Source organism: Cricetulus griseus, chromosome 7, assembly GCF_003668045.3.
Source record: "Cricetulus griseus strain 17A/GY chromosome 7, alternate assembly CriGri-PICRH-1.0, whole genome shotgun sequence".
NCBI classification, from domain to species: Eukaryota; Metazoa; Chordata; class Mammalia; order Rodentia; family Cricetidae; genus Cricetulus; species Cricetulus griseus.
The window spans coordinates 8,785,454-8,800,810 of NC_048600.1; the positions used below are offsets into that span (position 1 = coordinate 8,785,454).

Genomic DNA, 15,357 nt, shown 5'->3' on the forward strand with positions numbered 1-15,357 from the left:
CAACTTGATGTGTCTAAAGTCAGACCAGCAGTGATCACCCTCAGAGCCTCACAAGATCAGGTTCTGTTAGCATTCCTTAGCAGAGGCAGGAGACTCAGGGAGCTCACTGACTCAATGCTCAAGAAGCTCATGACCCTTTGCAAGATATCTGCCAGGCCCCTACCCTCTCTGAAGCTATACGATAAACCAACACAGACTGGGGGAAGGGGCAGAGATTCTTCCGTAGCAACTCTGCCTGGACATCACCCATGGGGATTTTTCAATGGCGCAGCTTTCCGTGAATTGTCCATGCTGCAGCAGCCTAGAACGGGGAGTTCTCTGTGAGGAACCCCAAGAACTCATTGTTTCATCAAGCTGAAGTTGGATGGAATTCTTCCTTAGTCCGTCAATGCCCCTATCTATGGTGAAAGACATTTCTTCATATCCCATCAAGGAAAGTCATGTGACAGTTTCCTACTGTGGATCTGAAATACTGCTGTATTCTGCATGGCAGAATCCAGAAAAGGCCACTTGGTCATTTTTATGTTGCTATAACAGAATACCAGACACTGGATAACTTAAAACAAACAAAAATGTATTGGCTTGTGATTCTAAAGTCTGGGAAGTCTAAGGTTTCGGAGTGGGCCCCCAGTAAGGGCCATTTTGCTGTATAATTCATAACAAGAGGTAGAAGTGAGGAAGACCAGCCAAACTTGCCTGTAATAGACTCACTCTCTTGACCACAGCATTGGCCCATTCACCACCCTCTCATGACCTCATTAGCGCTCATTAGTCCCATCCCCCAACACTGTTGCCCTGGGGATTAAGTTCCCATATCCATTTTGGGGGCAAACTATGAGGTCTAAGCTTTGAATGCAGGAAGAGGAGGCCAGGAGGATGAAAAGAATTCAAGGAGCCATAGACCAGGACAAACTTTATTAGGGTAGGACAGATTGCTTAGTATTTAAGAACACCAAATGGTCTTCCAGAGGACCTGGCCTCAATTCCCAGCACCCACATGGCAGCTCACAACTGTCTGTAACTCCAGTCCTAGGGGATCCGACACCTTCTTCTGGCCTCAGTGGGTACCAGCAATATAGATGGTGCGCTCACATACATGCAGGCAAAACACTCTGACATGAGTTGACTGTGGTTGGGTTTATAAGGGAGGGAAGTCCCTAGGAGTGGGCTCAAAACACAGCCTGATACCAGTTTTCAGCACAAAGGAGATTTATTTCCATGCCGGGGCGGGGTGGAGGGGTGCCCCTGAATCCTCAGAGGCAAACAGCAAATACCAGAAGCAGGTGGTTTTTGTTGTTGTTGTTTTCAGGAGTGGGATTTGGGGGAGGAAAGGGGGGAGACTTGCTAGGGTGAGTTGGTAAATCTGATTTGGACGGGTTAGCCAGTGTAGCCAAATAATGAATTTTGTTTGTTGAGCCTCCATGTTTAGTCTCAGAAATGAGTCAGTGTTGAATTAGGGAATAGACCGTGGGGGCTATCCTTTAGGAATGTAATCTAATGGTTTTTAGCAAAGGGGAGGGAAAGGGGGAAAGGTCAAAACTTGTCACCCCCATGTTTGCCATACTTGGGTCTTCAGGCTTTTCTTTGTTTGGTTTGTTTGTTTGTTTGTTTGTTTGTTTGTTTTTTGAGACAAGGTTTCTCTATGTAGCCCCAGTTGTCCTGGAACTTGCTATGTAAACCAGGCTGGCCTCAAACTCACAGTGATCTACCTGTCTCTGTCTCCTGAGTGCTGGGATTAAGCATAAAAACTTTAAAAAGACACACATTGACCACACACAGGTGGACACACACACACACACACCAGCACACAGGCTATATGGAGGTAGGTATACAGACCTAGTAGTTGGACACATACAAGCAGGTTAATGAAAGCAAAGGCTTTGGCTGGGGTTTAGGCCTCTGACCTGAAGGCCATACTTACACAAAGTCACACAAAAGTGCCTTTCTGCCCCCAAACAGTTACATAATAGATTATATCTGTTTGTTTTGGGGTTTCCAGGCATCCAATGTCAGCCATCTTGTATTGATTCAGAGCCCCCTGGTTTGTCCACTGTCAGCCATGTTTTAGCTGACTCATATCAGATACCCCTGACAGTGCCACATTGTCTGATATAAACTGGCTCTTTCAACCTTCTGTCCCCAATCCATAGCACTCTGGTCTGGCAAATGAGAGAAAGAAAAAAATAAAAAGCCTCTGAAGACCCCCTATGGAAGGCTTCACCCTCCCTGGGGAGCCGAAAAGGTATGGGATAGGTAGGGTGTTAGTTGGAGGGGGGCATGGGAGGAGGGGAGGCAGAGGGAACTGGGATTGACATGTAAAATAATCGTATTTCTAATTTAAATAAAAAATGGAGCCGGGCGCTGGTGACACACACCTTTAGCCTGGTCTATAAGAGCTAGTAACAGGACAGCCTCCAAAGCCACAGAGAAACCCTGTCTCGAAAAACAAAAACAAAAACAAACAAACAAAAAAACTCCCTGCTATAATGACGGTGAGGTGTCAGTGGAAACAGGACACTGAAGCCTTCCACTTGAGTAGTTCAGGAGTCTAGGCTGTAGTCACAGGAAGGATCTGGAAGTGTCCTATAAGCAGAAAGGGAACTCAGGGCTCATTCCGAACATTTGCAAGTCTAGCATAAGAGTAGCGAAGGCCAAGCCAGCCAGTGTCTAAAATGTGTAAAAGCAGGGCATCACTCGGAGTGTTGCCATCACATTCTTCTGAGCACTGAACAACACAATGTGGCACTTCTTCAGGAAAATGGAAGTAAGTGCCCTTCATGGCATTCAGAATTCCCTTCTGGGCTGGAAGCTGGCTCAGAGGTTAAGAGTGAATACTGTTCTGGCAGAAAACTAGGGTTTGAGCCCCACACTCATTTCAGGTGGCTCATAACCACCTGTAACTTCAGCTCCAGGGGCTCTGCCAGAGTTCAAGGTGACCTACACTCATATGCACAGACACACACACACACACACACACACCACATATACATAATTAAAAATAACAAAAACAAATCTTTCAAAAAGTTTTTAATTTTCAATTTTAAACCAACTTTTTCTTACTCCAGATTTTTAAAGAATGTTACTATTGTTCTCCGTTTATAAAGCATGGAAAGGCATATAGTTTTATTTTATTTTTCTGTAATCAAAATTGTTTCTTTTATTAAAATTATTGCATGAAAAACTTGGTCAGGTGTGGTGATATATCGTTATTGATTTACTAAAGCTTGAGTGAGGATTCAGAAAAGCAAAGTCAGCCAGGCACACACCTCTAATCCCAGCAGCCAGAAACTAGGAGGTGGTGGTATACTCATTTAATCCTAGCACTCAGGATTAACAGGTAGGTGGATCTCTGTGAGTCCAAGTCAACCCAGATCTACAAAAGAGTGAATCAGTCTAAAAGAGAATTATAGCTCACACCTTTAATCCCACCATTAGGGAAGTACACAAGACAGAAGCAAGGTCTCAGAGAAGCATTCATTCCCCAGCCACACTGAGCAGAGGTTACAGTCTGAGGCTTGGTGAGAGCTCATGGGGACGGGATAACCTATTCAGCCTGAGGTAGAGCTAAGAAGCTAGTAGCCATCTGCTTTACTTTTCCGATATTCAGCTTGAAGCTTGAACCCCACCCTAAGGCTCAGAAATCATTGAGGAAGCAGGCTCAATGTGTAAGAGCAAACAGCACATATAAAACCTGTACAAGTCCAAACCGGACCAAGTCTCAGCACGGGGATGGGAGAGGGACAGACAGTTTTTCTGTAAGACTGTAGCCCGTGGTAAGTTGAACAGTCCAGTGTAAGATCACACATCTAAGAATATTTGGGCTGCACAAATTGGTCTTGATGGAAGGGGAGGGGAGAGAAAAGGAGAAAGAAGAGAGAGCAAAAGAGAGAGAAACAAAGTTTGGTGGGTAGGGAAGTGGGGAAGATCTGGGAAAAGCTGGGGTGAATATGATTAAAATAACACATTTAAAACTCTCAAATAGGGCTGAGAAGGATAAATTGTGTGTCATTTATCATATTTAAAATAGTCAAACATAGTATAATGTCATATTTTCTGAAACTGTTGATTTTTTAATTACATGTAAAAATTCCAAGTAAAAGCTTGATTTGATAAATAAAATACTTAAAACCTGAAAAAAATAAAACTCTCAAATAACTAATAAAACATGAAAAATTATTGTGAGAAAAGATAAAATACAGAATACATTTTTTACACTATAGAAAGTTTCTGTGGGACTGTTTTTAAAAAATTGCCTGTGAGTTTGTGAATTTCATCTGTTTTCCTATAGATAAATGTGAGCTAATTTATACATTAAGAAAAATTTCACTGTATTGTACAAATAACTTGTCAATATTGGTGTAGGTATGGTTTTGTGGGTTCAATTTTGTCTTTTTTATTACTCTTAGTAATGGTTAACAATTTATGTTGAAACACAAACATAAGTCAAACTAACATATTAGTAGACAAAATATATTCTCCCACTTGTACCACTAGACCTTCACAATGACCTGAAAGCCACATTTGACTTTGGAACCTTCAGCTTTCTGTGCCTTGGTGGGGAACTCCAAGATAACCCTTAATGAGCTAGTCACAGCCTCCATTCCCAGGAAGCTTTCTTTCATCTTTCTTTCTTGGCCTTTCTTCTCTTTCCACCTCCATGTAGCAGTATGAGAGGCTCACACTCACACGTGACACAGCAGCCCACACAAATCAGGTTCTGTAACTTGTCTCCAAACAAAGTTAAATTAGATCATCGACAGTACTTCTGCCCTTAGACCAACCCAAGGAAAGAGAATGGGCAGGCCCTGCAAGCAGACTTGGATCTGGGCAGGAAATTCAAGAAACTAGAGAAGCAAATTATGAAGTGAAACAGGAAAAAAAAGTTTTAATTCCCTTTCTACAATTGACCCACACTATTACAAAACACCATTAGAATGTCTCATAGGATCAAATTGCCGTAGAAAGAGCAGAACATCACTCAGTGTGAACACAACACCCTCCAGATCACTAGACAAGAACACGGAGGATGGGTGCTGCACAAATGCAGCAGTTGATCATGTAGTCATCACCTCATAGTCTCTGTGGTTCGAGAGCATGCAGTCATAGCTTAGCTGAGTCATCGACTCAGAGTCTTGCTAGACTGGTGTCACAGTGTCAGCCGGGGCTGCAGTCTCATGTGGGGCTCAGGGTCTACTTCCAGCTTCATATGACTGTTGGCAACCTCCTTGTTACTTTACAACTAATGGAAACTCACTTCATCAAAGCCTGTTTCAGGAAGGGCTTAGTCAACTTTGAAGGTGTTTAAACAGACTGAGTCAATTTTATCCATAGTAGACTTCAAGAAAATTAACTTCACCCTGCTTTATACTTCACTGATTAAAAACTATAATTTCATTTGCAAACTACCCCCTCCTCTTCCATAATGTAACCTGATCACTGTAATGACATTGATTATGTCCATTGGTCCCACCCACATGCAAGGAATGGGACACAATGCAAAGGTTGGAACTCTTGGGACACTATCTTGAGTTCTTCCTACCACAGTGGGTTTACAATGAGCACATCCCTTTGGCTCTATGGACTTCATTGGAGAGAGGAAAGTCAGAGTTTGGCTTTTAAATTTCACAGCAAAGGGCAGGTCCCCCTCACAACATTTTGAAGGAAGATCTGCCTCCTCGACTATAGCATATATTAGAACTCTGCCAGCTCTCCTTTACATAGACCATCCTCCAATGCTAAAAGACACTCCTCCCTCCCAAGGATGTCTTAGCTGCTTCCCTTCCAAAAGTTTTCACCTTCTTCTAATTACAGTAGTGAGTTAAGGACAGACAGTATTTTCACAGATATATTAAATCTATAACTCATAGTACTGCAGTTACCAACAGTGGGATGCTTGGAGGTTAAAGTATTACCATAAATCTCTGATTCTCTCTCTAACAGAGGTTCAACGTTCATCTGGTCTACCTTATTCTCACTACAGAAATTCTGGATATTAGCTCAGGATCAGCCTATGATTGTCATTTTAATTCAAAGTATGTAGCATTGCTATGAAAACCATGAGTTTATACTGCAAAATGATAGAGTTGTTAAATATAAATCCAAAATGATCTTTCACACCTATGTAAGTTCTGGTATTAAACATAGTACCCTTGGGAGACCATACAAATGAGGCTGTCATCACACAAATGTTTGGAATTCTTCTTTGGGGAAAAATAGTTAAGAGCGTATGCTGTAATATCTATCCATCCATCTATCTATCCATCATCTATCTACCTTTTTAAAAATAGTTGTGCTATATAGCCCATGATAGCCTGGTACTCAATATGTAGCCAAGGCTGGCCTCTGAATTTCAGCAATCCTCTTCCTTCAGGTGTAAGTCACAGAGTCAAAGCCATGAGAATCGAGAGCTCTGATGTCCAAGGACAGGGAAGATAGATGTCCCAGCTCAATAAGAAAGACAAATCACTTTATTTTCTTTTCCCTTTCTTTAGGTCCTCAATGGATTAAATGGCTTCTCTTCACATTCGTAAGGGGCAGTTTCCTCACTTAGCCTGCTCTACGAAATGCTAATCTCTTCTAGAAGAACACTCACAATCATATCCACAAGTAACATTTTGCCAAATACCTGGACAGCCTTTGACCTAATCAAGTTGATGCAAAACCATTATTTTCCAGGCTGGTCAAGATGTTTCTCAAGGTATGTCTGATGAATAAATTAGTGTGAATAAAGATCACAGTTCACCAGATACCATTCCTTGAAGAATAAATTATTATTAGTGTTTGGAGGTTACAATGGGATTGTCACATATGTATCTGTAACATACAGAATGGAAACATTTTGATAACAAATTATCATTAAATTATCAATATTGATATTGTGGTCTGCAAAATACTATAGCTAGTAAGTAGCAGAGCCCAGATCTCTCAAAGTCAGAGAGATCTTGACATTAACAAAAGGCGATTCCATATGTCCATTTCCACCATCTCCAACCCATGTTCACGGCAGAGCTATAGAGGAAGGCACTATCTCCTGTTGAGTTACAGGCAGCCTCAGAATTCCAACACAGTACTCCAGGCAGCCAAACCAATGAAGTAGGGCTACCAATCAACTCATTTTCCCATTTGCATTATATAATGTTGAAGAATTTCTCCTATGTTTGTCCAAATCTTAGAGACTCTTTTCGATAACTACATGGTATTTGTAAACTAATTTTACTTGCAAGCTAAGGGTTTTGGCTTTTGGTGCCTGGTCCAGGCCATGAAGTCTTGAAATCAGCTGGGAAATAGCAGATTTCAGCATTCTCATCATTCCCATTCCTTTTCATGGTCTGTAAAGATTCTGTGCCTACCCAAATGGAGTACAAATCACAAAAGGTACTTTTGTCTTCCCCAACGATCCATAGCTTCAGTCAGCTCACCGAAGAGTCTTGGCCAACATCAAATTAATAGCATGTGAAGTGGGAAAACCACCTGGCTTTTGGCAGCTTTAAATTACGTGTGTCTCCATTTATATGAGTTTGTTTAAATTAAGTCCCCCCCTTTTATCAAAGTATATTGAAAACAATGAAAAGTGCATGTATTTATGGTGTACAATGTGCTATTTTGACCTTTGTGCACATTGTTATGTGATTACATCAAATTAATGAACAGATCCGGCATCTTGCATGCCTATCATTTTTTTGTGATGAGGACATTCAATATCTAATCTCCTAGAGATTTCCAAGTACATAATACATAGTCACCATAGTTGCTTTAGGCTAGATCTGAAGTGCCTCTGGAATCCCAGGTGGTAAAAGCTTGAACCCTATTAGACTGTTGTCTTAGTCACTGTTCAATTGCTGTGAAGAGACACCATGACCCAGGCAGCTCTAATAAAAGAAAGCATTTAATTGGGGACTTGCTGACAGTTTCAGGGGTTTAGTCCATTGTCATCATGACAGAAGGCATGGTGGCATGCAGGAAGATACCAGAGCAGTAGCTGAGATTTAAATCATGATCCTTGGGGGATGGGGTGGGAGAGTCAGCCTCAGCTTGGCAAAGGCTTTTAAAACCTCAAAGCCCACTCCCTGCGACACACTTCCTCTAACAAGGCCATACCTCTCAATCCTTTCAAAATACTGTCACACTCTCGTGACTAAGCATTCAAATACATGAGCCTATGGGGCGATTCTCATTCAAACCACCACAACTGTGGTACCATAGAGAGAGTGAACTGACTTTTAGGAGGCGGGACCAGGTGAGAGAGTTTAAGGCACTAGGAGTATACACTTGAAGGGATGATGGACTCTTGACATCCTTCTGTTCCTCTCTCTATTGTTCCTAGCTGCCGTTAGGTGAACTGTTCACTTCACCAAATGTTCCCCACCACATGTGCTGACTCACTCCAGGACTAGTGATAAGAAGGACTAGCGCTAAGTTGAACAACTGACCACAGGCTGACTCTTCTAAACCTATGAGTCAATATACACTTTTCCTCTTCATAAACTGATTGTCTCCAGTATGTGTGACACGAACAGAAAGCTGTCTACCACAGTGCCAGGCCCTGCAGTGCTATTCTCTTTGCATATTTTCAAAGTTTACTAAGTATTTATCCTTGCTTCAACAACTCTCCACTCCTAATCTACCTCCACCCAAGCACCCTCGTCCTAAGTAACCACCATTGTTCTCCACCCAGCCTTAACTACTTTTAACTCAGTTCTTTTTTTTTTTTTTTTTTTTTTTGGTTTATCGAGACAGGGTTTCTCTGTGTAGCTTTGGAGCCTATCCTAGCACTCACTCTGGAGACCAGGCTGGCCTCGAACTCACAGAGATCCTCCTGCCTCTGTCTCCCGAGTGGCATGTGCCACCAACGCCCGGCTTTAACTCAGTTCTTAACAACAAATCATTGCCACTCAAGGGTTCTGAGGCCTCCTACATGACCACCACCTAGAGGATGTTTAAATAACCTAGCTATAGCCTGATGGTTAGTGATATTTCTCAGAAATGTACATTTTTAACAAGTTTTTTGAGTGACCTAAGACAGTGTACAAATCACTGCAGGTTACACTTCCAGTTAACCTGAAGACAAACAGGTTATAAAAAACATGGGGGGTAGTTGGAATCTGCCTGCCTATCTACCTTATTTCTCTCTCTCTCTCTCTCTCTCTCTCTCTCTCTCTCTCATCTATCTATCTAATCTATCTTTAAAACAATTGAACAGTGAAAAGGAAGATAAATGAATTAATATCTACCAATATTGGGTATACAGAAAGAGAGATTGAAGAATGTCAACACAGGTTGTCACAGATTGAATGAGAAATTTCTCTCACAGTCTCAGATGTCTAAACACTTATTTGTGAAGCTATGGAACTTTTAGGAGTTGGGGCCATACTGGAAAAAGTGGGCCACTGGGAGTAGACCTTAAATTGTATAGCCAGACTCTGTTTTCTGAGAAATCCCAGCCACGGATTCTGTCACCATTCTGTCACAGCTGCCAAGATTTTCCCCCCATTATAGACTATGTCCCTTGAAACCCTCTGCCAAAATAAATCCTCACTCCTGTAAGTTGTGTCTTACCAGGCATCAGTTGCAGCACTGAGAGAAGTAAGGAATACAGAGATCATTAGAAAACAGCAAAATAGAACTGTATAGAAAATATTAAAAAGGAAATCACTAGCAACCTGCAGGGTACTACTCTAACACACATGGAATTGGAGTCCCCAAGGGGAAGGAAGGAGAAAATTCACAAAAGAAATATTTGCAGACCTAATAGTCAGAATTTTCCATTGTTCATACTGGAGGGGTCAAGAAGGTTGGCTAGAAGATGGTTCTTCATAGTTCTTCAGTGAGATGAGTGACTAAAGAGATAGTGAAGTTTAAGATTACAGCGACAGAAGGTTGGTGTGACCTCTGTGGGGACAGAGGATGAGAACGAGCTGTCAGCACTGAGCCCATCCACAGCTCAGTGAAATAGAAGGGTGACTGCATTTTTCCATGGAGCAGCATGGTACTGTAACAGACAACCATCTTGGGAAGGTTATGCCCAAGTTTGCTACTTTGGGAAACATACCAAGTTTCTTTGGAACGCATACCAAGAATTGTTATACTGTTCCAGCCAATGTTCATCTTGTCACCCAAGTGCTACTGAGGCCATCTGTTAGTTTGGTTTCCTGATGCTGTGACCTAACAAAAGCAACTTGAGGGAGAAAGGGCTTATTCCAGGCTACAGTCCCTCACTGCAGGGAAGTCAAGGCAGGAAGTTGAATCAGGTGATCACATCATATCCACAATCCCGAACCAAGGAGTGTTCAGCTAACTTTTTCTACTCTTATAAAGTCCAGGGTCCCTGGTCTAGAGAATGGTGGGGCATTATTAAGATGTGTTTTTCCACATCAGTTAACATAATCAAAACAATCCCTTACTGACATTCTCAGAGGCAACCTTTATCTAGACAATCCCTTACACAAGTGCCCAAGGGCTTGCCTCATAGGTGTTGACAATAGATAGTAATCACCCATGAGCTCATTGAAAAAAACATACAGTGGGATTCAGTTGCAAATATATAATGGAATGGAACTTATATTCCTTTAAAACTGGTGGCTTGAGTGGCCAGCTAAAGAGGGTCAGGAGACTTAATAGACACACACAAGTGAATGCAGGAAATAGGCCCTAGAAACCAAGGGGTAAGTCGGTTGGCTAAGCCTTTAATTCCAGCACTGTCTGAGTTTGAGGCCAGCCTGGTCTACAGAGTGAGTTCCAAGACAGCCAGAGTTACACAGAGAAACCTTGTCTTGAAAAACTACATACACACACACACACACACACACACACACACACACACACACACACACACACACACACAAAACACAGGCTATGTAGTGGAAAACGTGGAACCTGTTCTACCTCCACCACCCTGGATAGTCTGTTGTCCTGCCTTATGTGGGCTTCACTAGGGCATAGTTAAAACCAACAGGCACATAATTAATCTCAGAGAAGGCACCTGGGAACAAAGAACATAAAAGACAAGTAGAAAACACAATCCAGAAATCCCATCAAGTGTAAGAGACCATGCAGTTTAAGGGGGGAGGGGCTTCACAACAGGTTCTTCATGCTGTTTCGAAGAGGAACTTATCCAATCTTCATTTTCACTTTTCTTCAATTCTCTTGGATTTTCTTTTCTTCTCTTGAGTTGTTCTACCAGTTATTAAGGGATGAATATTGAAAATCCAACTAAGACTTTCTATTTCTCTCTCCTTTTAATTCTGTTAATCTTTGTTCTGAATATCCAAATCTCTAAAGGTGTGTGCAGATGAAGGACTCTTACATCTCTCCATGAACTGACCCATAGTGATCTCTGTTACTGTTGCATGGATGTGTGTGCATGGTTCGTTTGTGCATGTGTATGACTGCTCACACGTGTGGGCATGTGTGTGTGCAGATGCATGTGCACATGTGTGTGTTTGTGTGTGCATGGTTCATTTGTGCATGTGCTCACATGTGTGTGGACATGGGTATGTACAGATGCATGTGCACATGTGTGTGTTTGTATGTGCATGTTTTGATTCTAGTGTCTTCCTCAGTTCCTCTCTATCTTATATACTGAGACAAGGTATCTTGCTGAACCCAGAGCTTGCCATTTTAGCTAGTTAAGCTAGCCAGCTTGCTTCAGGAGATCCCCTCTTTGCTCCCAAGCACTGGGATTTCAGGCAGGCCACCACATCCACGGAAAACTTACATGGGTGCTGGGGATCCAAACTCCAGTCCTCATGTTTGAGTGTCAAAGCAATTCATCCACTGAACCACTTCCTAGGTCCCTAGGTCCCCTTGTTACTATGACTTTCAGTTCCAATATATATATATATATATATATATATATATATATATATATATATATATCTTCCATATAACCTAGCTATATATTCTTGGGTATCTACCCAAAGGATTCCACATCAAAATGCCACAGAGACACTTGTGCATTAATGTTTATTGAAGCACTGTTTGACTAAGTTATGGAATCAATGTAGGAGTCAAACAACTGGGGAACAGGTAATGGAAATGTGTATATTGTTTTTAATCTTTCTCTGTCCCACCAGCCAACTCCCAAGTCACCATATGGAGACTTATTATTAATTATGAAAACTTGGCTGATAGCTTGGGCTTGTTTCTAACTGGCTCTTATAACTTAAATTAACCATTTACATTGGTCTACCTGCCTCGTGGCTGTCACCTCCTCCTGCATGTCTTGCTTGTTCCCTGTCTCTTTGTGTCTCCCCATGACTCTGCCCTGCTTCCCAGAGTTCTCTGCGCCTGGAAATCCTGCTTAGCTATTGGCCATTCAGTTTTTTATTAAATCAACCAGAGTGACATATCTCTATAGTGTACAAAAAGATTATTCAGTATATAGATGCACAATGAAATTTTTCATACAAAAAGAAGTTATGTCACATACAGGAAAATTATGCAATTAGAGACAATCATATTAAGTATTAAGTGATTTAAGGCAAACTCAGAAAGATAAATATTTTATGCTTTCTTTTTTTGTAGTTCCTAGATTTTATATAGATACATAACATCGTGTGTGTGTGTGTGTGTGTGTGTGTGTGTGTGTGTGTGTAAACTAGAAGCAAAACTGATTAGGGTGAAAGGGTAAGGGGTTAATGGGAGAAGACAGGGAGATATGGTGGAAGTGATCTCAATTACAGTGTACATCTGTGTGAAAATATTCTTATATAACACAGTATCGTGCATAATGAAAATTTTTTAAAAAATTTCAGGGAAAGAGAATTATCCATCTTCATCCATGGTAAAATCTCCTCTTCTTAATTCTGCTTTGTCTAATTTTAATGTATGTGCTTCAGCTTTCTCATACTGTATACACCAATATACACAACTGGTGTTCATTGCTAACTTTTACTTTTAACACCTCTATATTTATACCTTGACAGTAGTTTCTTATATAGAAAACAGATATGCTGAATCTTTATCAGATAACATCACCGTCCCCCATTTTGTTTTGCCTTATTTTGTTTTTAAAGATAACTCTTGCTAGCTATCCCTGGTTGACCTGGCACTGGCTAAGAATCCCAAGCTGGCCTTGAACTTGTGGTTATCCTTCTGCCTCAGCCTCCTAACTGCTAGGACTACAAGCTTGCACTACCATACCTGACCGATATCTGTCCTTTAAATGCAGATTTTAATCATTTACACTGAACATAATTTTATGTACTTCACCATCTTGCTGTTTTATGTTTTCTCATCAGTTTGCTTCCTCCTCCTCCTCCCCCTGCTCCTCCTCCCCCTCCTCCCCCTGCTCCTCCTCCTGGTCTTCCTGCTTCACTTCCTCCTCCTTTTCATATGCATTTGTCATTTTTTATTATCCTCTGAGCTGGATTAATTTACTCTTTATAAACTTGTTTTACCTACCATGTCTCTTCTGTGTCTGGATCATATCCAGGGTATCCCACTGTTATCTTTTGTCTTCTCGTGGCTATGACAATTTCTCAGACTTCCCTTGTTTTTGGTAACCTTGGCAGTTTTGAAGATTACTTATCATATATTTATAGACTGTTCTTAAATTTCAGCTTGTTGGGTTTCTCATGGGCTCGAGGAAGGAAGGCCACCAAGAGTGTTCTCATGACATCACATGAAGGGAGCATTCCACATAGATGATGTATCACACTGGTGCCTGGTCAGCTGGCTGAGGTAGAGTTTGTAGACCTTCTCCACCATAAAGTCATTTTTTTCTCCCTTCTTTCCCTTCTGGACTCTGGAGGTCATTGCACAGAGCCCATCTTGGGGGAAGGGGTATCTCTTTTCTCCATGTATATGTTTATTCAATCACTTCTTTTTACTAACACAGACTTACTTATATCTTGGCTTATAATTAAGTACTACATTGTTTCTATTATTGCTTAAATTATTCCAGTTGTAGCCACTGGTTCTCTTAACAGCTGACTCCTGTCTCCCTTTGAATACCTCATCTTTTTTGCTCTGTTTCCAGTACTTTCCTACTTTCTGGTACTTCATGACCTCTTATATGTTACATGTCCGGCCCTAGAACCAGCATTCCTCCATGAACCTTTGGTTACTTTAACTGCAGAATAGCACTAGAACCAAGATCTGGGTTCTGGGTATGTTCATTCCCACGGCCATTACTTGTAGAGCCTCTCAGGTACAGAGGACATATCTTTGACAGATACATATTTACACATATCTCGAGAATTTCTACTTATAGACTTCATATATTTATTAGATTAAACATTAATTCAAAACAGAGGGGAGGAGGCTGGCGGCCAGCGGCAGCGGCAGCAACATCGGTGTCCTGAGATCTCCGGCTGCCACTCTCCCCGCCCGCCTGCTTGTTTGGGCAGATTTAAATAGTTGAGTAAAATCAAGCTGGGTAACCATGGCTGAAGGTGGATTTGATCCTGTGAACGTATTTGCTCTCATGAACATGCGATGAGAAGACTGGTCAATCCCAGTGCTACTGCACAGACACAGAATGCCTCCGTGAGCTGCCAGGACCCTCCAGGGACAGCGACGTCAGCATTACTGTGATCCTGATGGCCTGGATGGTGATTGCAGTGCTCCTGTTCTTACAGGGGCCTCCTAATCTGAGAGGCTCCAGCCTCCCCGGGAAGCGATCAAATCCTCACAGTGGACAGGACCCGCCCGCCCCTCCTGTGAACTAATGTTGATGTGGGAAGCAGAGATTGTTAAACGCTGTGCATGACCAAATGACTGAAGAAGACCAGAGTACTCTTAACTTTTTCCTTTTCCACCTGCAATTTGGGATGGTATTGTTTTCATGAGCTTCTAGAAATTTCACTTACAAACTGACTTTTGCTTCCTGTGTTGCCACAGTCCTTATTTATGGTATGCCTTAGTAAATTATTCTATTGGAAAGTCCACAGGGCTTGTTGGTTGGTCTAAGCTTAAAACATTCCACTCATTGTCCCTGGAACCGTGATCATAATGTTGGTGGTGGTTTCTGACCCAATTGGAGGAAAATGGAGATTTCTGCATTTAAGTGTTTTTAGTAGATATAATAGATTTTAATTTTTTTCATAAGGTATTTATTTGGGGTTATCTGGTATGAATGACAGAGCCACACTATATTTACTTTACCTTGGCAGTTTATTTGTGGGTGGCAGTTTTCTGTAGTTCTGGGACAGTGACGCTTTTAGACTATTTCCCTTAGAGCCTACAGCTGAGGTCTGAGTTGCAGCTGGCTTATGTGACTAGAATAGGAAAGGTGAACTGGTTCTTTACTGTTTTTTTTTAATTCCCATTAAAAATTTCTGATGTTAAGAATACATACTTTAAATAAAAACGATTGATTAAAAAATAAACATTAATTCATACCAATGTCTCCAACTC

At 41.5% G+C, this 15,357-nt stretch overlaps 1 pseudogene; it reads left to right on the forward strand.

The window, feature by feature from the left end:
- The first annotated feature begins 14,383 nt into the window (after window positions 1-14,383).
- Window positions 14,384-14,858, forward strand: LOC100762522 (annotated as a pseudogene).
- Window positions 14,859-15,357: the final 499 nt, after the last annotated feature.